Here is a 25,239-nt window from a genome sequence, read left to right on the forward strand (position 1 = left end):
ATGTGGAATATACACTAATAAACTGGAAGAAAAATGTCACGGGATAGGGAGTCCTCTCAATAACAGAAACATATTCGTTGTAATTTCTAGATGACTAGATTATTTTAACACAGGTCAAAGACGACTGAGAATACATCACCAAAAAATTAAGGGAAGAGTATTAAAAAGCAGGACTGACTATAAACATGAGTAAAGCCAAATATATGTGCTAAGGAGAAGAAATAACATATCTAATTTTAGACGAAGACGTAAACGACAAAGCAGTTGATGGTTATAAAGATTTATAAATACCTCGTAACAACAAGAAATAAACAAATAACAGACAGGCAGAACATTAAGAAAAGAATGTCGCAATAAAGGAAAGCAGTAAACAAATTGAACAGTATATAATGATTTAAGGACATCAGGAAAGGAATAAAAATTAATAACATCTGCAATACGATCATAAAAATATCGGACTCTATTATTCAGAAACCTGGAGATTGACAGAATTTTACAAAAAAAACCCTTACTGATGTAGACAAGCAATAATTAAAATAATACGGACATTATTTCCAAGAGGAAAGAAATTGCCTGGAATACTACGGCCACTTATCCTTTCCTATGGTGGCTTACAGAGGGATTTTGACCAAAGAATTCGAAGTGTCCTCTGCGTAGATTCCATCTTTGGTGGATTTTTACATCGGTAATGAAATAAAAACACATAAAGGTAAAAAAGCATCTAATATAGTAGAGCAGAGCCACGGCAAATGGCTACCAGGGTATAGGAGAGTCTGTATGAGAGTTGGAGCAAGACTGCCTGTGATTTGAGAATGTCCTATATTTATACATTTTCTTTTGTCTCGATATGGACATTTTTATGTCAGTTGGACAATAGTGAAAATTGTACAGTTTTTGAGGCGAGGTGTATCGGAGTGCTTATTAGTCCCCAGCTAATGCCTCACTTTCCTCAGTCTCTTGTCCTCACTTTCATAGATTTTCATAAAGCATTCGTCACGATCGAAATAGACAGCCTTATAAAAGCAATGAATGACAACAGGACTGACCATAGTTATAGTGAACTTATTTACAATATTTACAAAAATGCCACTATGACTGTTAAGATGCACGATAAAACCTGACCAATAAAAATAAAATGTGGGATTAGGCAAGGAGATACATTATCACAGAAATTATTCATAATGGCATTAGAGTAGGGTCAATTGGGACCACAGAAGAGTAATAATGATTTGTATATTGCATATTAGAAGGTGGGCCTCAAAATGAACTTGACCAAAACTAAGTTTATGACAAATATGGTCCCCAATAACCATTTAACTATTCAAGACAAAGTGGTAGAACTGGTGGAGAAATATTTGGGTCATATAAGTATTTGGGTCATGAAATAAGAATCAGTGGGGATAACCAAACACGCGAAATCCAAAGACGAATTACTTTAGTGTGGGCAGCGTTTGGAAAACTGCGAGACACACTTAGGGCAAACATACCAATTAACCTCAAAAGCAAAGTATTTGACCAATGCATATTACCGGTCGTGACCGATGGGGCGGAAACTATGATTCTAAGACTATGGCTTTAAAATTGAGAGTGGCACAGAGACGAATGGAACGGTCTATGCTGGGAGTGACGTTGAGGGACCGAATAAAAAACGAAGATCTGCGAAGAAGGACGAGTATTGCTCACCATGGATGAGCAAAATTACAAATTAGGGGCCAAGAGCAGACAAACGTAGTAGAGGAAGACCACCTACACGTTATGCTGACGTCATTAGTGCAAAGAGCACAAAATCGTATAGAATGGAGGAGTTTAAGGGAGGCCTATATCCAGTGGACGTAATAAATGAAGGCTAGATGAAGGCACGCGATGAAAACATGTAGTTAGAATGGGGGAGAAAGGACTACTGAAGGCAGCATGGATTTGGAAACCTGCAGAAAGAAGAAAACGAGGAAGACTGAACACCAGTTAGGGAACTAACATTAAAAATGCAATAAGTGCAAGCAACTTGGATGAGGAGATGTGCTGGAATAGGTAAGCGTGGAAAAAGAGTCTAGAAATCAGACAGGGTCAACAGACGCTATAAAAAAATAGGATAGATGATTGAGGAGACATCTTTGTGTAGAACCTCATGTTGCAAATTCAAATCGAATGACAAAGCGACACAGTTATCTAGCAACAAAATAATCATGTATTTGTTTATATAATAACTAATACATTCTTATTGGATAATATACTTTGTCTATTTTTTGGAACCTAATTGAATATTTTTTCTTAAACTTACATCAGTGTAAGTGTACGACTTCTGATCTTTACATTTATATGTAAAACAGAATTTTGGTGGTGGCAACATTGTAGTGTTAGTCGAAATCGATATTATAAGTACCGAGTATTATTTCAGTTTAATTACTTAATTAAAATGTCACGATAAAATGAAGATCACTCCCCAGGGCGACTTAAAACAATATAAATGAATCACCCCAGACATTTTTGGTGGAATAAAGCACATTAACAAAATGTCTAATAAAAATGTTGTTTACAAACTTTTCTCTGATAATGACAGTAGAAACATCTGATATCTAGCAGAAATTCTCAAAACTTCACAATAACAGTAAACTTTTCTCGTAGTATTTATAATCTGTGTGTACCCATATTTCCAGTAGTCTCTGGTTTATAATCAATTAATCTAAAATGTCGTAGAACGATGCAATGGCATTGCAGGTAGCACCTTGTTCGTGTGGGTAAAGAAATAAGAGAACTACACAATGGATTCTCAAGAGAGTTTTGCAAGACCATGTTTATGACTAATAAAACTCATTTTCCTGTAGCTAAAACTTGTTGCACGAAACAATAAGAAGCATGATAAGTTTGGAAATAATTAGATTTAGGAAGCATCGCGATACTGAAATAAGTGAAAACTATGTTAAATTGGATCTAAATGTACATATACTAATTAATAATGGATATTATATCATAGTCATATACTACAGATAGACCATGCGCAACAACATGTATTTTGGAAATATAACACTGAAAGGGGAAGATTTATTGGAACAATAATAATCTCATCTTCGTGAACCTTATTAAAACTTGTAGAAATTTTACTTATAACGCTGAAAACAATGGTGTTGTACAAAGACACTGAAAAAGTTTAAATCTGTACATCAGCTTAGTTTATATTAAACTTTTCCAAACAATGTTGTTGTTCAAGCAGTTTATTTACAAACACAGCTTGTAAATAATATTCATGCTCACTTATTTAGGTTGACATACTTCTTCATACTTCTAAAAATTTTGTAGAATTTTGTAGTAGTTCAGAAAAAATATGAATTTGACTAACACTTTCATACATAAAATTTCATAATGATTTCAATAGTAAATGTCCTGTCAAATCACATAACTTTAGTCCAGATTTTACAGATAAAAAGATTTCCTCAAACCACAGAAAAAAAATGATGCAACAGTGAACGATTTTTATGAATTTTGTTGTTATCGCACGAGCAAAAATCAAATTCCAATGTAACAAATGTCAAACATATGATTTGTAAAATAGATATCTACAAAAATCCAATTTCTCACGTTATTTTACCTAACACTTTAACGCTTTAAAACCATATGATGCACTATAATCGAGTTTTACCGACATTTTTTAAAGCGACACTTCTATAGCAGCGTTGCAGCCAAGCTAAGCAGGTTTAAATTACAAACTGCATAAAAAATAAATAAAAAACATATAGAGTAGACCGGGGGAATCCCGACATACGGGGCGCTACCGACACAGTGGGTTTTGGTTTTATTTTTAGTTGAACACGTTACTGTATAGTGCTGCTGCTTAGCGAGTGACACCACAGTTAGCGCTCAGTTAGTTTCTTTCATCCAAGCATCCTGAATTGTTATGTGTTTAATTAGTTTTTAATCTAATTATTGACTTCTCTACAAATGAAGGTAGCTCTATAACAAATTATATTATTAAAAACAGTTAGATAAATAGAAAGTGCAAATTAAAAAGATAATTTTAGTAGTTCATATTATTTAATATTCAGTTAAGTTTAGATTTTTTTAACTGCCATCTTGTTCTACAGGGGTAATGCCGACACACTAATGGGGGGAAATATCGACAGGTGTCGGTATTACCCGCCCATTTATTTTAAAATTAAATATGAAGTTATTTGATACCAAAGACGTTGCTTTTGATGTGTTTTAGATGGTGAGATCGAGAAAAACAACAACGGAAAGGGGCAAATTGAACAAGGAGTCACTAAAAAGAGCATTTGAATTGGTTCAAAGTGAACGTTCCGTAAAAGGTATTGTTGCTGAAGTAAATATTACAAGATTTACGCTTCATGACTGTCGTAAATCTAATTGTACCGAAAAACCAGCCGACCAACGTCGCAAGTCTCAGGGTTTAGTGCTTCAGGGATCTTACTGTACAGCCCTGAAAAATTTACTGATATAGACTTTGTCACTGAACAAGACACTCAAACTCCAGTCGTCGTTGACTCTGAAAATGTTGATGAACCAGCACTTGGTTCAACTCTTCATGAACACAATCATAATGTCACTGGGGAGCTTGCAAGCGCTAAAGACACTGGTGTCAAAACTTGTCAGATTTTAAAACATAATCCAAAAGATACGGTACAGAAATTTGGAACCAAGACAACAACCAGCTTAGATTTAAGTGGGATTTATGAAAATCCATATTAGATAGACTCGAGACTAGAGATAAACTCTTGGATCTTAAGATTAGTTATTGGTATTAGGCATTGAATAAGACTACAAGTCAACAACAACATCAGTTTCATTGTACTGATCATTGAAGTTAGGTGAAACAAAAATCAAATGGTGTATTTTAAAAGATGGGGGGTTCAGGGGGTGAACGGCGAGCATTTTAAACATTTAAAGGGACTTTTTAAATTATTTTAAATTGTTGTTTTCACTGATCTTAGTAAATAAATTTATCTATTTTTTAACTGTTAAATGATTTATTTCTGGTTTAACAATTTTTTTCCACCAAAGTTGGTATATTAGGAATAACAATTTCTTGTTATTCCTAAGTTCTATTTAAATTAAATAAATTGAAGACATAAAGTATGTCAAGTTGACATACTTGACCTAGATCTTGTAGGCCCATAGTGGCTATAACACATTTTGGGGTGATGTTTTGGTCACCATGTAACAAGAATACAACAACACACTTTATTTTCCGAACGTGCTAATCACAAAAGAAGAAAATGCAACCAAAGTCTAGATAAATCCAACCCACACCAACAGATAATTAAATTGCCACTTCAACCACAACCTAAACATCAAAAAAGAAATCATCAAATCCTTATATGATAGAGCCCGAAGTTCCTGCTATAATGAAAATGCATTTCAGGAAGAGCCTGCCCACAAAGGTTATGAATAAAAATGACTATCCACTGCCATTTATAAACAAGGAATTATACAAGATCGAAGAAAAAAATAACACAACACCACAAACAATGCAGAAACACTCACCAGAAACGATCCAAACATGACAATAATACCATATGTAAAGGGCTTATCAGAAAAACTGAGGAGGATAGGATTCAAGTACAATATCACAACAACATTCCATACAACCAACACACTGAGGTCCATCTTGTCCAAAACTAAAACCAACAACACGCAAGAAAGATCAAAAAATAGCATCTATAAAATACTCCTTGAATGCAACAATTTCTACGTGGGAGAAACAGCAAGACCACTTAATGTCAGAATAAACGGGCATGAAACATACATCAAAAACAGAGACTTCGAGAAATCCCAGATATGCAAACATGCCTGGGACAACGAGCACAGACCTTAATGGAAAGATGCATTAATAATCATGAAAGAAACGCACATGAAAAAGAAGAAAATCAAAGAAGCAGCCCTCATCCTACTCAACGAAGAAAAATGTGTAGCAAACCCATCAGCAGAATGTAGTCGGCCTTGGTTGCCAATACTAAAAAAATAATTCAACAACAAGAATATACCAACAATGGCTGAGTAATAGGAAGTCAAATACATCGTCTACAATCTAAGTAACAACACATATGCAACACACAATATACACATAAATAAATCAATGTTTGGCTTGAATTACATAACAGAACCACAAATATGATATAACTTTTTACACAAACACATAACACACAAAAAAAAAGGCAGAATTTGATATTCCTGGGGTAAAAAAACACCTCCCTCAAAATGTGTCGAAGGGCTGTTGGTCTACAAGATCTAGGTCAAGCACGTCAGCTTTGAAATGACATAACCAATGACAAAATCTTTGGTTTAACACATTTTTACATAATTTATATAAAAACACCTTTTTTGAGAACGATTTCCAGAGTTGAAATCAAAACGTCAAACACTAGTTAATTAAAAATGTGATTTTCATCACAATCACAACCAGTAATTGTGGCTTAATCCCATAAAAACACATAATATGGTTTTATCTTAAGATCTTATGATCTTGGTCTTAAGTTATAAAACTTTTTATTCCATATATTATTCCAACACTGTATATCCGAAATAGCTATCAGAAGTCTATATTATTGTTTTTATAAATGTAGGAAGGAAATGTATAAAATTTAAGTCCACTGGTGTTAAAGAGTTTGACAATCTGAACATTGAGTTTTGAAAGTGAATTGCTAAAAATTGTACTAAATGTTAAAGTTAAAAATTGTATCCGATATTAGATAAAACTTCAATGTACAATTTCAATATATGAACCAGTTCTGGTCAACCAGCAACTAACAACGGGCAAGTTTTAAATATATACTACATATCACTCTCAGAATTATTACTATCATTCAATGACGGTTAATCACTACTAGCAGAACAAGAAATTATATTTCAACTTTAAATAATTATCTTCAGTTTGTTTCGAATCTTTCGACTTTGAAAATATTTTTTTTAACATGATTTAAGTATAATCGACAATTTTAAAAGTTTTATATTAATCACCTCTTTTTAAGACATGGCTGTAGTTTCAACAATGAAATTACCTTGCTAAATTTACTTAACTTTCTTTCACGGTAGCAATTTCAAACCTGGGGCACTTTCTGATTTTATAATTTCTTTTAGAAAACTTTCGCTGTTAGAGGCTTTTAATAAAATATTTTTTCATATTTAAGTGAAACTGAGATTAACCGTGAAATAAGAAATTAACAAGTTTATCATTTTTACTTATTTTTTAAGTAATGCCTACAAAAAAACAACTTTATGTTTTTAGTTGTACATAAAATAGGGCAAGAAAGGATTATACCTACAAAGAATATACATATTCTTTTCTTTAAACATCTACATATATACTTGTAGTGTACACGAATAGGGTGCCTAATAGAAGAAACTTTTACCAACAAATGGCATTATTGTTTTTGCTTCTTCCAAAACTCTATAATATAAAGCAAAATTCAAGTTATTTATAATCTGCTTCAATTTATAGTCCATTTTATGTAAATAGCAATAAATGTCAATAATAATAATTAAGTATAATGTAGAAAGCTAACAGTAAATAAAAGAATCAACTATTCGACATAGCCTTTACCAATTTCTAAACATATCTTCACTATATTTTTAAAATGTTTATAAGCTTGTCTAAGCATGTCTGGGTGATTTTCTTTATGATAATAAATGTTGTTTTTTCAGATTGACAATACTATGGTTTAAATTTGTTTCGTAAACTTTCTCTTTGATACAGCCCTATAAAAAAATCAAAATTGTTAAATCGAGTGATCGAGGTGGAAAAAATATCGGTCTATAACACCTTATCAATCATTAACCCTGTACTGCCCAATTTTTTTTTAACTTCAAAAAAAATTTCTTCTGTTACATACTTCCAGGATAGGATCAAATTAAAACATTTTTGAAGATTTTTTTTTAATTCTTTATTTCCTTTGTTTCATAAGGGTTTGTGACTCTCAAGTTACAATGGGAAAAAAAGTTAATTTTTATGAAAGTCCACAAAGCAATTAGAATTAGGCGTAAAGCACAAATTTACATTACATTTTTCACACAATACTTTTGGTACGCCTAGGCATCCCGGTTTCTTGCAACGTCCGCGCTTTTCTGAAAATTTAGGCCAATGGCCTATTCCGTCTTTCCGTATGTTTTTCTCCGGTAGAGAAGCGATAGGTCCTCTTTTCCTTTTCTGCTCGATTTCTTGTTCTATTATAGATAGACTGGGCCTTCCCCTCTTCTTGAGTCTCTCTTTACCCTCTTGACAAAGACAAGCGGCAATAGATGCTTTGAAATCTAAAAGACTTAGTTCATCGGTCTTTCTTATACCAAGTAACTGCGTGTCTCTTCTATAAAGTAACCAAGCGTTCACAACTGCTAAATCAAATATATGGAACACAATGCGGAGGTACCACTTTTTAGAACGAATCCTAGTTCTATATAAAGCCATCAACGAGTCCATTAAGTCCACTCCGCCCATACATTTATTGTAAAATGTTACAATGTTAGGACATTCCACAAGAATGGTTTCTTTCTTTGCTTTGTCCCATCTTTGAACTTGACTTGTAGGATACGTGCCTACAAACGAACTCAGTAAATGCACCGGCTTGTTGTCGTACCATTTGACTGCTCTAAGGGTTATTCCTTCTTTCTTGTAGACAAGTTCTTCAAAACTCCCCCTTCCTTTCTTTTTCATATCTTTGTCGGTAGAGAAATTACATCCTTTTAATCTGTTAGGACGCACCGTACCTACAGAAGGAATACCCAACTTGTCCAGTTCAATTTGCAATTGCATACTTGTAAACCAGTTATCAAAATATATCTTATGGTAAGCATTTCTTGGAATTATTGTGGCTAATCGAAGAACCACATTTCCGCTGACTCCAACATTTGGTAAAGATTCTGGATGCTCTTCTTTACCAGTATATAGTTCAAAATTATATACAATTCCGTTGGTATCGCATAGGAGAAACGCTTTATAGCCCCACTTTTTTGGTTTGTTTTTTATATACATTTTTAGACTATGTTTTCCTTTGAAAGGAATAACTTGTTCATCCACTGATAGTTTTTCTGTCATTGGAATTTTCCGAAAATTTTCTATAACTGGTTCTAAAAGCGGTTTGATTTTGTATAACTTATCTCCGGGAATTATCTGACTATTGTCATTGAAGTGGATATTGTTTTTTATTTGTTCCCAGCGATTCCGACTCATAGTTTCTGCAACAACTGAAATTCGAGTAGATGCTTTCCAGTACATTCTAGTTGAGGGTAAACCATACACTGACATGAACAAACATACACCGAAAAACTGTTCTATTTCGTTCTTGTCCACATTTAAAGATTTTTCGGTGTTCTTTTGGGTAGAATACAGATTTGTTTGATAAACGATATTGTCCAAAATATTGTCATCTATCATCGTTCTAAAATACTTGATTGGAGTATACGGGTTTTCAGGTTCTGGCGGTAAACTACCTTTCCAAGGTTGAATTGGCTGTGCAGAACGACTAGTAATTCGTTTCCATGTGATATTCTGATGATTGAGCACGTCATTTTCGATGTCATTGTCATCCTCCTTTTCATTATCATCTTCCTGGTTCTCATTATTGTCTTCCATATCTTCCAGGCACACTTCTTCCGAACAAACATTTTCTGAAATATGTACCACTTCATCATCGTCACTGTCGGATTCTAGAATGGAATCTTCAGAGTCATATCCACCAATGTCTCTTATTTGAACATTATTTAGTCCTTTCTTGCCATAAAATGATTTTACACAGATAGGTTCCATTTCTGTTACGACCTGCAAAAAAAAAATATGTTATACATTATGGACCATTGTAACTTTAAAGTTACACAACATTTTTTACTCACAAAATACCTAATATTTTATTATCAGAGCATATATTTGCTACAATAAGAATCAGATTGTACTTACTTTTAGTTTTATTTTTTTTAAGTCGTCAGCTAGTACAGAAAATACTTGAAATTGTGATCAAAGTCACCTACTATAACGCTGTAACACTACTAACGACAACACACTACAATTGCTAGAATCTATGCATAAAATATGACCTTGTGTATGATTGGAATGCTTTGTGGTAGACAGCTGTCTGTAACCTTACGGAAACAACGGACGTTTACGGAAATATAAGGTTTAGAAAATATTTTATGACTTTTATTCAGTATGTAACTTGAGAGTTACAAGGGGCAATACAGGGTTAAATCATTATCCTGAAAAGATATTCAGTGCCTTTGCTCAAAGCAAAGGTCATTTAATTCCGGTATTAAACAATTAAGTAAAACTTAACCTGTGGTTAAATCCTGTAATAAGGATTTTGACTAGCACATTGCAGCAGTTTTGGGATGATACGGTTCCATTTGTGGAACGTTGCTCCTTCACAAATTAAAATATTATAGAGAAACAACCTGTCATCCATGTTCTGTACCAATTATGACACGAAAGTTAATAAGTGTCATAATCACAATCTTGAAAGTTGAGAATAAATTTCGGTTGGAATGGATACATTTTTGTTGTGCCTAAATATCTTTTGCTATAGGATCCATTGTAACCAACATGTATTTATTTTTGTCTTTGTTGATGACTAGGTCGACCTATTTTGCAGCTGTTTTTTCCAATTTTAGGAACTATTGCCCAACATCTCGCATGCTACGACCTATTATGTCAATGTCAAATAGTACCGATGTCTCTCCACCCTTTATCTCAAATGATCGAGTATTCTCTCCCTTTAACATAACACTGGTTTTTAAGTTAGACATTGTCATTGTCGTTAATCTTCTGGAAGTGGTTCTTATTACCAACTTCTGCTATTAGATTTTCCCTTACTATATGCATAGCTAGAGAAGTAGCTGCATCATCGTCCTTACTGTACGTCCTTTTTATTTTGTTTTTTACGTTCAACAGATCCTGTCACGTTGAATTTGTTTAATATTTTTTTAATTAATTCCGTGCAACGGATACGTCTCGATATTTTTTATTAAATATTTCAATTGCATACCAGTAAGGAATATCCCCAATACCATACCATTTATAAATGACATTCTTTGTTGAAAAAGAAGGATAATTTTAAAATTATTTACCGGAGATGACACTTAGATACAGTGTAAACGTCAGTCACTAGATTATTATTATATTTTCAAACTCAATGAATAAATTACTAGCTCTTTACATAAAATTTATTATAAAATTATAAGAGGGGTTTAAACAAATTAAAATTTTATTTTATTTTCTGGGTTTTAAAAACAAGCAAAAGTTTTTAACGAGAACTGCATTTTTCGATAAGAATTAAAATAAAAAAAACTTTACTAGTAATGGAAAAATCTCAGTGGTTGGCTGCATACTACAGTTTAAAAGATTTACAATGAAGTAAACAACTTCTAATGTATAAGGGTCTCTATTTAAAAAAAGTCCAGCAAATATGTCGCTATAACAAAAATTTGCACAATAAAAAGCGATGGCAACAAAAAAACGTGACTTCGAAAAATTACATATACAAAATGAAAACCTGCGGTTTGACCTCTAAAAATCATACGAACAAGCTGAATTTTGCTAAGAATGTGTCAATTTTGGAACACCAAAAAAGATACAAAAAAGTTTACCACTTTTACCTTTCGGCTTCTCCCTAAAACTCCCCCTCATAGGAGGGGAAACGGAAAAAATCAATTTATTAAAAATCTATACTCCGTAGAAAAAATATTTTAAATAGAAAATATAGCTGAGGTTATTTTGAATAAAAATAGTTGCATTTTTCTTTTTTTTTCTGAGAAACAGCGCTTGAGGTGACCGTTGATTTTGAATATCAGCTATGCAAGCGAAATCAATTTAATTTAAAATTAGTATTAGCTCGACGGTAAAAATTCGATATCTTTTGATCAGAGTGCTCTATCGACAATCGAGCAGACAATATTTTCTTTTTGCGAGAGATCTCCATGTCGAAGGTAACCGAATGCCGTCATCTATTTTATTGAGACAATTTGACCTTTTTCGGATTTTTGACTTTTTGGATAATTCTTGGTTTATAGAAATGGATAGCGGCTATGGTTCTGGGGTTTTCAAAATCAGTTTTGTGATCTGTATGACGATGGTGTTGACATTGAATATCACTGTTGAGCTGAAATTGAATCGGAATTGAAAACAGAAATAGAGTATTCATAAATCATATTTTGGATTCTACGATTCGTTTGGCCTATATAAGATCAAGGACACTCTTCACAAGAAATTTTCAAGAAGTTTTTGTTGGGGGGTAAATACTGTCTTTGTTCCTCTTAATTTAAAAATCTTCTGGATTTTGTCAATAATAATTTATAATATATTTTGTAAACATCTCTGTTTACCAATTTACCTTTAGATTTAATCATAAGTAGTGTTGAAAGACATTGGAATGAGATTTTGCAATATACTAATATTGACTTATTACATTTCAAAATACTTATCAACTTTGTTTTTGATTTTAATATTTTTATATTTAATAGTGTCTTTTATAAACAAATTTTTGGTAGTACTATGGGATCTAGTCTTTCACTCCTTCTAAGTAGCTATGTGAAGAATGATGTTATCAGTGATTGTATCAATAATTGTACTTTTTTCATTTCTTTTATTAAAAGATATGTAAATTATTTAGTTTTGGCACTTCCTAAACAAAAAATTCATGAAACAGTTTATATTTTCAACAATCATAATCAACATTATAAAGTTTACAGTTGAGGAAGAGGTAGATAATTCTCTACCATTCCTTGACATGAGAATTGTAAGAACTACAGACAATGTGTTAAAAACCAGATGGTTCAGAAAACCCATGTCTAGTAATAGATTTATAAGCTATTACTCACATCATCCAAACAAGATGAAAATGAACCTTATAGCAGGATTAAAAGAACGTGTTTTAAGGTTTTCCATCCAGATTATCTACAAAAAGATCTTCAATTGTTTAAAAATATTTTAATTGAGAACTCTTATCCTCCAGATACGCTACAAAGGATCCTTTTTTCTAATATTGTTAATATAAATAACTTTAATACAACTCAGAACATTCTATTATCATTCACTACCTTTTATATTTATCATCATTAACACCTAAATTAATACCGACACTAAAGGTTATTGAAAATATAACAATAGCAACAAAGAACATCAAAACCATTTCATCTTTATATTCCAAAACTAAGTATCCTATAGACAAACCAGATAAAACAAATTTAGTATACAGCATTAGTTGTACTCAGTGTGAAGCTGAGTATGTTGGTGAGACCGAAAGAAATCTGACAAATAGCATTATTGCCCACAAAAGTGATTGTAGAATTAAAAAACCATCTTGTGCTTTAGCAGAGCATGTAATCGACAAAGACCATATTTTGAATTTTGATAACATTAAAATTTTGTGTAATGAAAGTAATAAATTCAAAAGTACGTTTTTAGAAATGGTTTGTATTAACAGAAGTGATAATAATTTAAATTATTTCTCCATAATTTATTTATAAAACCAGTAAAATATCACATTTTAATTTAATTTTCCATATACCTGTTACATTTTTTCAGCCATCTATCAATGATGAATAAATCTTCTTTTTTATTACTAAGTAAAAATGAATTTCACAAGTACTTCTTTTTTCTTACTCATATAATTATATATATATATATATATATATATATATATATATATATATATTTATATATAATGTTAGTACTATATGTTTATATTAATAGGGAATTTACTGAACATCTGCCTACTGCACGTTAGCAGTCTTTTGCAGACTTGCATTTTGGAAATTAATACTGCCAGTAGTTTTAATTTCACATTTGTATAAAAGTGTCAGATTTAAAAAGTATTTCTTCTGGTTCAGTTTTTCAATATCAGTTTCAATAAATTTAGTTTGGTCAGTTTTGAAAAATTTGAAAAAAATTTCAATGTCAAGGTTCAATGCACCAAAACTACTAAAATAAACTGAGTACTCATAAGACTGATTCTGAGACTCAATCTAAGTTTTAAAGGTCACTTCAAATAAAAATTAGTAAGGTCGATCCCAGCGTGAGAACTGAATAATTTTTATAATTTATGTATATATATATATATATATATATATATATATATATATATATATATATAACAAATAAATTATAAATGATGTGTGAAACAATTAACAGAAGGTAATAAAGTAATTAAATAAAGAACTGTAAAATAAGGGCTGAGATACAAAAATGGAATGCTATATAACGATAGTAAAGCTAGTAAGTATGGAAGTGAAAATGGCATCATTAGTTTCATGAGACTCATTAATATAATAAGATAACTAAATGACGAATTTGTACAAGAAGACATAAAAAATTATAGAGAAAATTCAAACTACATTTACTTAAATGCCCCAAGAATACCCAATATATAGATATAATATAACAATGGTACCTACAATAAATATATATTAGAAAATAAATAATAGTAACTACATATCTTGTTAAATAACGTAGCTATATATTTCTTAAACAGAATTTTTAATGTAAATATTTAATATTTACATGTTTTATTGTTTTAAAACTTTTGTTACAGAGTTTTCTTGTTCGTTGACTAAGAAATACTTATATTTTTTCATCTACAATATTACGTACTATTTTTTTAACACACTGTATGTTCTGTAACAATCTAAAATAAAATTGATTTTGTATCAGATGGCCTACAATCTACTCCACGCTCATTCCTTCTCACTTTACTCTCTCCAACGAAAACATCGATAATGCACTTCATATAACCTCAAATTTTCTTTTTAAAAAACATTTTGGACGCTGATATCAATTTTCTTAAGAAACTATGTATTTTTCTACGATCGTATTTGGCAATAATAAGTAGGATTTGCTGGAGAAATTAATAAAAAACAATAATTTCTCCAAGAAAACTCGGATCGATGAGAGCCGACGTGATTCGTTTAGCTCCGTTTCCCGACATATGACGGCATGGATACTACGATTGTGTATACATTTACGAAATACTGCAAAACCTGCACAAATTTTGTAGTAAAACTGTACTTACCAGATAACGCACTTCACAAATGATGATTTACATAACTACACATCAAACCGAACGTTAAATTGCTATACAAAATTAAAATATCGTGGAGAACCTGACCTTCCCGTCTTTACACTGTGACGTAGGGCGCAGCGGGGGATGAAGGGTGAAGTGGATATTCAAACTGAACGAGGGAATCCACTCCGATCGGCCAAGTTAGTGGAGGAATCGTCCTGGAAAGGACGACCAACACTAGGGCCGGTCGACTGGCTGTTTGGAAACATGGGGAATGGCAATGTACTTAGGTTCTGTCAACATTGCATTACTGTCCGTGGAGGTATGATGAAATATTGGAAGTGGCAATATTTAGGTTAAATATGGAATGTCAATCCTTTTAACTTGTTTATGATCCATTTAATACTCGTTTACAAGTCAGTATATTACTATTTACTTTAAAATACATCCATAAAGATTTCCATAATCAAACTATTGAAATGTATGTATTTTAAGCATTAAACAATACATTTAATGATATATTTTTTTAGATTTGTGTTCCAAAATAAACAGTTAATCGTAAAATAAATTCTTGCTGACACTTGCTAATTAAAATCTGTTAACAAAATATTATTTTTTATAAAGAATTTCTCTTGCCTTTAAAAGACTTGTCAAAAAACCTTTAAAGATGTCTAGCTAATATAATATTGCAACAATGGTTAAAACAATCAATATATTAGGATTTCTTCTATGAAAAATGCAATTTTTTTGAATGTTCACTTAACATTAAAAATATATTTTTTTAATTTTTATTAAATTATAATTATTTATAATTAAATGTAAACTTTTTTCTGTTACGAGACAGAAAACTTTTACTTTTACAGTTACTTTTAACTAATAAACAATTAGGATAACTTTTAAACTATTCTTGTAGACGACAATTTTTTATAATTAAGAAGCTAACAATTTTACAAGAATTTAAAACAGATGTTTTTCTAGGACGATGGGATAAAAAGTAAGATTTTTTTTTAATTGTTTACTAATTTGTTTATAATAATTTAGGAAACGTGATTAGACTCATTTTAAAGATTAATGCTTAAAAGTTTTTTAATTAAAATAAAATCAATTATAGTTAAAAAAAAATAAGAATTTTTGGGAAAAAATATATTTTTTAATTATTTAAACAAAAAATATTGTTTATTTATTATTAATATAATTAACAGGTTACATAATTGCAATGTGCGCAAAAAGTACTTACATATTTTCACCAAAAAATTTTCACCAGATTTTCAGTACAGAACCACAGATTCAGAAAATGCAATATTTTCTTTTCGTTTTTTAAACGATTAAATTTTTAGATTTTTTCTTCCACACTCTTTTCACACGCACAGACAATGCTGCTTAAGTTTAATCTTTATTAATACAATTTTAAGCTTTATCTTCAATATGAGATTAATTAGGTTTCTTAATTATTACAAACCAACTAGGTGCGAATTAAAAAAAAAATACTTTTTACCTCATCGTCCTAAAATGACTTTTTTAAAATTTGTTTAAAATGATTAGCTTTTCAATTATCAAAATATGTTTTAGCTACGAGTGATAATTTACAAATAATTCTAATTTTTTATAAATAAAAAATAACATTAATATTGCAAAACGATTTTTGATTTAAAAAATGATTTTATTTATCTTTTTTTGTTGCATGTTAATGATAGCCTTCGCCTTGCAAACGGTACTCCTAGAATTACCATACCTTCATTATTTTATGTCTTGTTATTACAAAAAAATTATCTCTGAGGTAAACAATTCAAATAACTTTCTAACTAGTTGATCCATCGAGCTGAAATTTTAAAGTTTTTTTTTATTTATTTATTTATGCCTCAACCTCATAGGGTTAAAGTTTTACAATTTATTTAGTACATTTATGGAATATAAGTATGATGTCAAATTTTTCATATCAGTTCCATCACTTAATACTGCCTGTAAGGTATCTTTTAATTTATATTGAAGTCTCTCCATGCAATATAAAGGACACTAAGGTAAAATATGGCGAACACTGAGCACAATATCACATACGTAGCACTGTGGTTTTAATTCACTCTCCAGCAGATGTTTATGGGTATAATATATATCTCTCACGAAAATCATAAAAAATTGCAAAAATCGCGCCACGTTTATTTTTTTAACACATGTATAAAATTTATTTCCGCCAAAATACAAAAACTGCATACGAAAGCTGAACTCTTTACCTTTAAAACGCATCTTGATTTTTGTCGATAGTACACTTGAATCAAAAATTATCGAATTTTTACCGTCGTGCTGATACAAATTTTATTAAACATTGACTTGGCACGCGTAACTAACATGCAAAATCGACAGTAGCTTCAAGCGTTGTTTATAAGAGAACGGTTCATTCTACATAAAAAATGCTTATTAACATTTTTGTTTAAAATTATTTCAGCTACATTTTTTATTTGAATCATTTTTTTTACGGTGTAGATTCTCAGTAAATCGATTTTTTTACGTTTTTACCTTCCTACGGGGAGGGTTTAGGGGGAAGCTCAGGGGTAAAAGTGGTAATTAATATTCTCTAAAAAATTCAGCTTGTTCAGTCCAAATTTTGCAAATTTACAAGTTTTTACAAACCATGGACTGCAAAAACTATTATTCCGATCCTAACAAAATTTAGCACACATTTTAAGTGTATTATAATGTTTTTATAGGCGGAACACGAAGGCTGCAAGTTATGGTTAAATGGTCGCAAAAATTTAAAGGGAAACTCCATTTTTTGCACTTTTTTACAATTATTGCTATTTTTTAATGATAAACATTAGGGTTTCAATTTTAAGCTACTCAAATATTACGTAAAAATAAAAAACAAAACTTTTACGTACCATATTTTTTTTGTAGCGGCAATATTTTTCGAGTTAGAGGCGAATATATGCAAGCAAAAAAGCAAAAATTCTCGATTTTTTTTTTCGATTTCGTAAAATAAAAAATTAAGCACAAGGTTTGCTACTGGCACATATCGTGATTATTGATACAAGGTTTATTTTAGAACTAATTCCAGCAAAGAAGTATTTAATCAGTATTACCTTTTTTAATTATAACATATCAAAAAAATATTATTTAAATCAAGGCAAATCAAAAATTAAAGATCGAGGAGCTCTGAGATACATCAGAGTCACTTAAAGTCACTTTAAGTATTTAATTGATGCCAAAGTGGGAAAGAGAAACGACAAGGAACAAGTCATGGAATAGTATAGAGTCGGTGAGAGAAATGAAAGAAAATAAATACTCGTTCAGTTTGCAAACCAGCAAAACATGCAAATTGCTAATACATTCATTAAAAAAAATCGAACAGAAAATGGACTTGGGTGGAACTAAATGGAACCACTCAGAACGAAATTGACTTTATTCTAACCAAAAAGACTGCTATAAAAAAGTATCTCCTTACAAAGAAGCATTTTTGTAAAATTGTACTGAGTTTTCAAAATGAAATAAATTATATTAAAAAAATTTCAAAGCGTTTACTTGAGTATTAACCATTTCCTAATAGTTAAATAAATTTCATTTAACATTCTCATTTCATTGGTATAAATTAAATGATCACGTTGTAAGAATCAACGGTCCAAGTTTATACGAAAATGTCCAAATTAACAAAATCTATCTAAAGTAGAACTAAGGCTCTACCGGACAGCTCGAACCTGGCAACGATATAACACACCACGTTATCAGCTCGTTCCGAATTATTTTCATTTTAAACGGTAAAAACTAACAATAATTATAATATTTTACATATCTACCAAAGTATTAAGGTACCCATCTTAGTTTTAATGAAATTTACCTGAGTGAGTACTATTTTTATCGATAATATTTTGAAATAATACTCAAGAGTATTTACTGAAATTTTTCGTTTTATCGAAATCGGGTAAAAGCAACCGGTCCCTAATCACTAAACTGGTTGATAAAACAGGGTCGGCCTTAGTTTTGTCAGACGTTTCAATTTCCACTTCGAAAATCGTTCTCAAAATACAAACATTAGTAAATTGAAATTTAAATTTACTAAATTTACTATAGTTTTGTCAGAAATGGTAAAATTTTCATTTAACAATGGATGAAGTTCAAGTTTCTATTTCTCAACCTACCACTTCCACACCAAAATCATACTTATCAGTTACCAGTCATTAAAAGAAATCATCATACCCTCCAAAGAAACTAGCAGTAATAAATAAAGTTTAATTGGAAGACTATCTTATAACAATTGGATCCATCTTCAAACCGGAAGATATCATATTTGCATTCAGAATCATAAGTCATAGTCCCTGACAGCTCTAAAACTTCCGAAAACTTAAAACTTTCAGTTAAAACAAATCATTAAAATAGCGTTACCCACGTCCCTAATCCTATCTTTACAGAAAAACTAGAAGATAACACGGGAAAACACATACAAAAAGAACAGTTTCCGAAATAACTACTCCCCCAGGTGTATCGCAAATAGAAGATGCGTTCACTTTACCGAAAAATCCTGTAAATAAAAAAATCAAGAAATCGTTTAAACAAAAATAGAGCACTGATTTCTTAGAATTAATTAGGCCCACCGAAAAACTTTTTCAAGATAAAAGTCAGCCAGTAAGAATTCAATCAAGCCGTAGACTTTTTCGAAAATGTGCTGAGATCAAAAGTTCCTTTAAGCATATTCAAAACATATACAGAAAATACATCTCAGTTTTTGAAAATGTTGTCAAACATGCACCCATATTATCAAAGTAAACGTATGAAAAATTTAAGTACAAGAATAAGAAGAACACTGATGTCACAGCTAAATTTATCTGAACTAGCCATACAACAAGAAACAGAAGACTACTCAGATATATCATTAATAGAATTAAAACCATCTAAAACCATCTATCCTGTGTCTACAAAAAACTAATTTTAAAAATCAACATGCGCACAACTTCAAAAATTATCAATGTTTTAAGAAAAATAGGCAAAACCTAGTTAAAGCTAGTGGAGGTGTAGCAGTATATGTACATGAAAATTACAAAGCTAAAGAAAGACAGATAAACACGACGAATTTTGAAGTAGTTCTAGTAGAAATACTTATACCCCAAAAAGTTAACGTGTCCTGTGTTTATGTACCGTCCGATAAAAATATAGATGAACACGATTTGACTCTTATTTTGAACGAAATTCCTACTCCACGTTTAATATTAGGGGACTTTAACAGTCCTAATCAAATATGGGGATTAACAAGTACTAACACTAGAGGTAGGGTGATAGAAAAGTTAGTGGAACTCGAAAACTTAAACTTATTGAATAACGGTAGAGCGACTAGAAAGGATATCCATACATAAAAAACTTCAATCATTGATCTTACCCTATGTGAACCAATCTTATCTTCAACATTTATATGGGATGTAATCCCTCACTTATTTGGTAGTGATCATTTCCCTATAAAAATATCTTTTGCACCACCCTATAAAAGAATTGATAGTTTAAATATTCCTAAATGGAACATCAAAAATGCCAACTGGAACAGTTTTCAAATTTAAATAGAACACAAAATACAATCTATAAGAAAAAAGGAAATTACAGACATAAATGAAACAGTACACATTATTTTCTGTTCTACATTGATTGAGTAGCCAATAAACACATTGGAATAATAAAAACAAACCATGAACATATCCATCCCAATTCCATGGTGGAATGAAAAATGTCAACAAGCTATAAAAAAGTCAAACGTCAATCTGATAAATTACAAAAAACTTAGAGCAGAAGCTAGATATATTATGAAAAATAGCAGAAAATAATCGTGGAAAAAGTTTGTTAGTTCAATAAATAGTTCAACACCAACATCTTTTGTCTGGAAATGTGTCAGACAAGTTACAGGAAGAAATTATACTCCCAAAATTCCATTCTTAACATAAAATGAAAAAATAATAACAAATACAGTAGATATTACGAAAAAATTTAGAAAACCAATATGAAAATAATTCAGGTGACAACAACTATAGTGATGCCTTCCTGGAAACAAAATGCACCAAAGAAAAAGAATTAATGGATTACGATGATTATACACACAACTCAATAAATAACCTCTTTACAAAAACAGAGTTAGACGACGCACTTAAACAATTTAAGAAATCTGCACCAGGCCCTGACAAGATACCCATTATTTTTTTTTTCAGTATTTGCCCGAGAGTGCCAAAGAGTTTTTACTGCAAATATATAATCACATATGGCCTAAAAATGTATTTCCTTTAATTTGGCGTAAAGCCATAATTATTCCATTACTAAAAACTGACAATGACCGGAAAAACTATCCCAGAATCATATAGACCAATATTGTTAACAAATGTTATGTGCAAAGTGTTATATGAAAAAATAGTAAATAAAAGATTACTTTGGTACCTAGAACATTACAATAAACTTATTAGTGAACAGAGTGGTTTTCGTCAAAATAGGTGTACAGCTGACAACTTGATTGACCTAGAATCAGTAATTAATTAAGCTTTTGCAAACAAACAGGAATGTATCGCAGTATTTATAGATATAACAAAAGCATATGATACTATATGGCGACGCAACATTATAGGAAAACTCCACAAGTGGAACCTAAAAGGAAATAATTTACACTTTATTAGTAACTTCTTTAAAATTAGAAACTTTCAAGTCAGAGTTGACAATATCTTATCTTCAAAGGACGACCCTTTTTTTAATTGCTATAAATGATATTCTAAATCACTGCTTCCCATTAGTGAAAAGAAGACTTTATGCTGATGATCTGGTTATATTTGCTAAAGGGAAAAGTATCACATCTTCCCAAAAACATATTTAAACTTAACTAGACAGCATAGGTCGCTGGTCATAATCCATAGTATTAAAGTTTTTTACATCTAAAACAAAATGTGTGTTTTTTTCGAAAAAACATTTTCAAATAAATCCATCATTATTTCTCCAAGGGCAATTGTTAGAATTTAAAAATAGCATTCGCTTCCTAGGTATGACTTTTGATAAAAAACTAACCTGGGGAGACCATATTGTAAACTTTAAGAAAACATGTCAAAACCGAAAAAATTTATTAAGAACCATCGCCGCTCATAATTGGGAGCTAACTTCTCTAGCCTCATGTATTTATACAGATGTCTAATTAGGTCTAAAATTGATTATGGTTCTATTGTTTATTCTTCTGCTGAAACATCTCTATTACAGCAACTAGATACAATACAAAGCAGTGCATTACGAATTGCCACAGGAGCTTTCCGAACATCGCCTGTCGTAAGCCTTCAATACCTAACGGGGGAACCACCTTTAGAATATAGGAGAATGTACTTAAGTTTATCATTTGCATCAGCTGCACTTGCAAATGATAATAATCCAGTCAACTATAATATCAAAACCAGCCGTTTCCCTAATACATACTTTAATAAGAGACAAGATTAAACTTTTTAAGAAAGAATTAGACAATATACAAATAACCTTAAGATACAACTACCAGATTTCTTTGCATCAAATACCAAAACATCTCCTCCCTGGACAATTTCCCCATTTCAAATCAATACTGACCTAACTGAACATATACAATAAAACTGAAATAAACCATAATTACATTAAACAAGTTTTTATCTTAACGATTATCTTCCTAGATATACCGACGTCTCAAAAACAGACCAACATCTTGGAGCATCAGTAACATCCCCTAACGCTGCTAAAAATATTCAATTATCTTCGTTTAATAGCATCCTTACAACCGAACTATACGTCATCTTGGAAGCAGTAAGATTTGTAAAATCGACTCATCACTCCAAAGTAATAATAATTACAGACTCTATAAGATCCATCCACACCATCCAACATTTATACTCTTAACATCCAATTGCCATCTTAATAAAATCAGAATTATTTTTTCTTCACCAATTAGAAATTAAATCATTATGAGTTCCATCACACGTAGGCATATACAGAAATGAAAAAGCAGATATGTATACTAAAGAAGCAACAACCAGCACCGAAGCAACAATTGTGCGCAAAGTAGTAGCGAGTGATATGAAAGCGGTTATTAAAAATAAAATAATGTATATGTGGCAAAACAAGTGGAATACGACTGCAGAGAAACTTAAAGCAACAAAACCGAGTGTGAAACCGTGGAAACAACTAAATATAAGTCATGTGAACCAAATAAAAATTGACAGGTTACGCCTGGGTCATACAAGACTAACTCATTCTTACCTATTTAATAGAGTCAATCCTCCTAAGTGTGAGTTTTGTAACAAAGACTTAAGTGTGTATCACATACTAATGGAGTGTAACAAAAACAACAATATAAGAACTATCCATAACCTTGCAACTAACCTCACATCTATTTTAAAAGAAGACTGTAATTAGGTAAATGTTATAAGCTTTTTAAAGAATGTAGGTCTATTTCATCAGTTGTAATTGTAATGTAAATATATTTTTAGAGCAATGTCGCTAATAACTCTTAGTAGTTAATGCGAATCAATAAACCAAAAAAAAAGGGGATTCCTGACCTGGAAGTTAACCATTATAATAGGAAAATGAGTTGGTTGGAAAAAGAGTGAGTTGGTGAAGTTCCTGAGTAGGAGTAACATCAGAGACTCTGTAAGTCAGCTTATAATACATAAATTATTAATAATAAAAAAAATATCTATTTGACAACATAAGAAGAACCATCGAATATTTCAAATACAAACAAGAATTTCTTATCATTCTTGTTTTTGCACCGGCTTAATTGCCTTGTTATAGTTTGTATACAGGACCGCATTCAGATCTAATGACTAGTTACAAAGTTTATTTAAGTGGATGATATTAATTTCGAATTAGCTCAGGAAATGAACTGTATTTCACCACCAACACTTAAAAAATCGTACTCATCAGTAACCAGTACTCTTAATTTTCCATCCAGAAAGCAAGCTATTGTATTTAGCTCATTAGAAAATGTAAAATTAGAAGATTACCTTGTATCACTAGGATCAGTTATTTCTTCAAAAGATATATTGTTCTCTTCTCGTATAGCTAACAACAGGATTTGTATTTATTTATCCAAGGAAGAATTAGTTGACAAATTTATAAATGTTCATCAAGGAAAAATCATAGTAAACAATCAAATAATACAAGGAAGAAGATTAATTACTCCTATTGAACGACGAATATTATCCAATGTATGTCCAACAATTCCACATAGTATTCTAGAATCAGAACTACAGAAACTAGGCTTTAAACTTATGTCTCCCTTATCATTCCTTAGAATTGTCCCGAATTTCAACACGTACTAAGTTTTCATAGACAGATATATATTTCACCTTTATTGGACCTAATACTTCCTGAATCCTTGGTAATTTGTCATGACAATACAAACTATAGAATTTTTATGTCTGTAGACCAACACTCCTGTTATATACGTAAAAAGATTGACCATATCGTCTTAAACTGTCCTCAAAAAAACAATAACTCCAGTTCAATAATGAATAACACAGGGACTACAGCAGACGTTATAACCGACGTAACATAACACTCAGTACAAATCCATTCAGAACCAAATTAATTGGTACTAGACACTCAATGTAAACAATACAAAAATAAAGATGTAGATGTAAATAAACCAAGGCGAAAAAACGATAACCCGCTTACAAATGAAGGTATAAACGTAAATAAAATAGGATTAGAAACTAATGAATCATTGATCACTTCACCAATTAGCACAGAACCTACACTGCAAACACAGAGCAAAAGAGCTTTCTCCAAAACAGTTACACCACCTGAAACCCCTGAATGCCTTACACAGCCTGCTAAGGATACACGTTCAAAAAAGAAGAGAACTATCCCAACAATAGATCCTATTGATATACAGAAATTGATGAAGCTAACAATTCTATTTTTTGACGACGACACAAACGAATATGGTTCTTAATTACCAAGAAACGATACACTTTTTTGAAAACGCGTATGGTTCACCCGACCCATTGAGTGTTGCTCAAGCTTTTACAAAAGATATTGAGGGGTTACTAAAATTATTAGACAACATCTACCCAATGTTCAATGAAAAAATAATGAAAACATGTTGCACAAAGATTAAGCGCAAAATATCCAAATTGCTGGATACAAATTCCTCCTCTGAATTAGAGAGTGATCAAGTACAAGAATAAAAATTAACATATAGAACAAAAATTTTAATTCTTCAGTGGAACATAAACGGTTATTATACACAACTAAAAATGGTTAAATTATTAATTACTAAATACTCACCTTC

The sequence above is a fragment of the Diabrotica undecimpunctata genome, chromosome 4 (assembly GCF_040954645.1).
Source record: "Diabrotica undecimpunctata isolate CICGRU chromosome 4, icDiaUnde3, whole genome shotgun sequence".
In the NCBI taxonomy this organism is placed as follows: domain Eukaryota; kingdom Metazoa; phylum Arthropoda; class Insecta; order Coleoptera; family Chrysomelidae; genus Diabrotica; species Diabrotica undecimpunctata.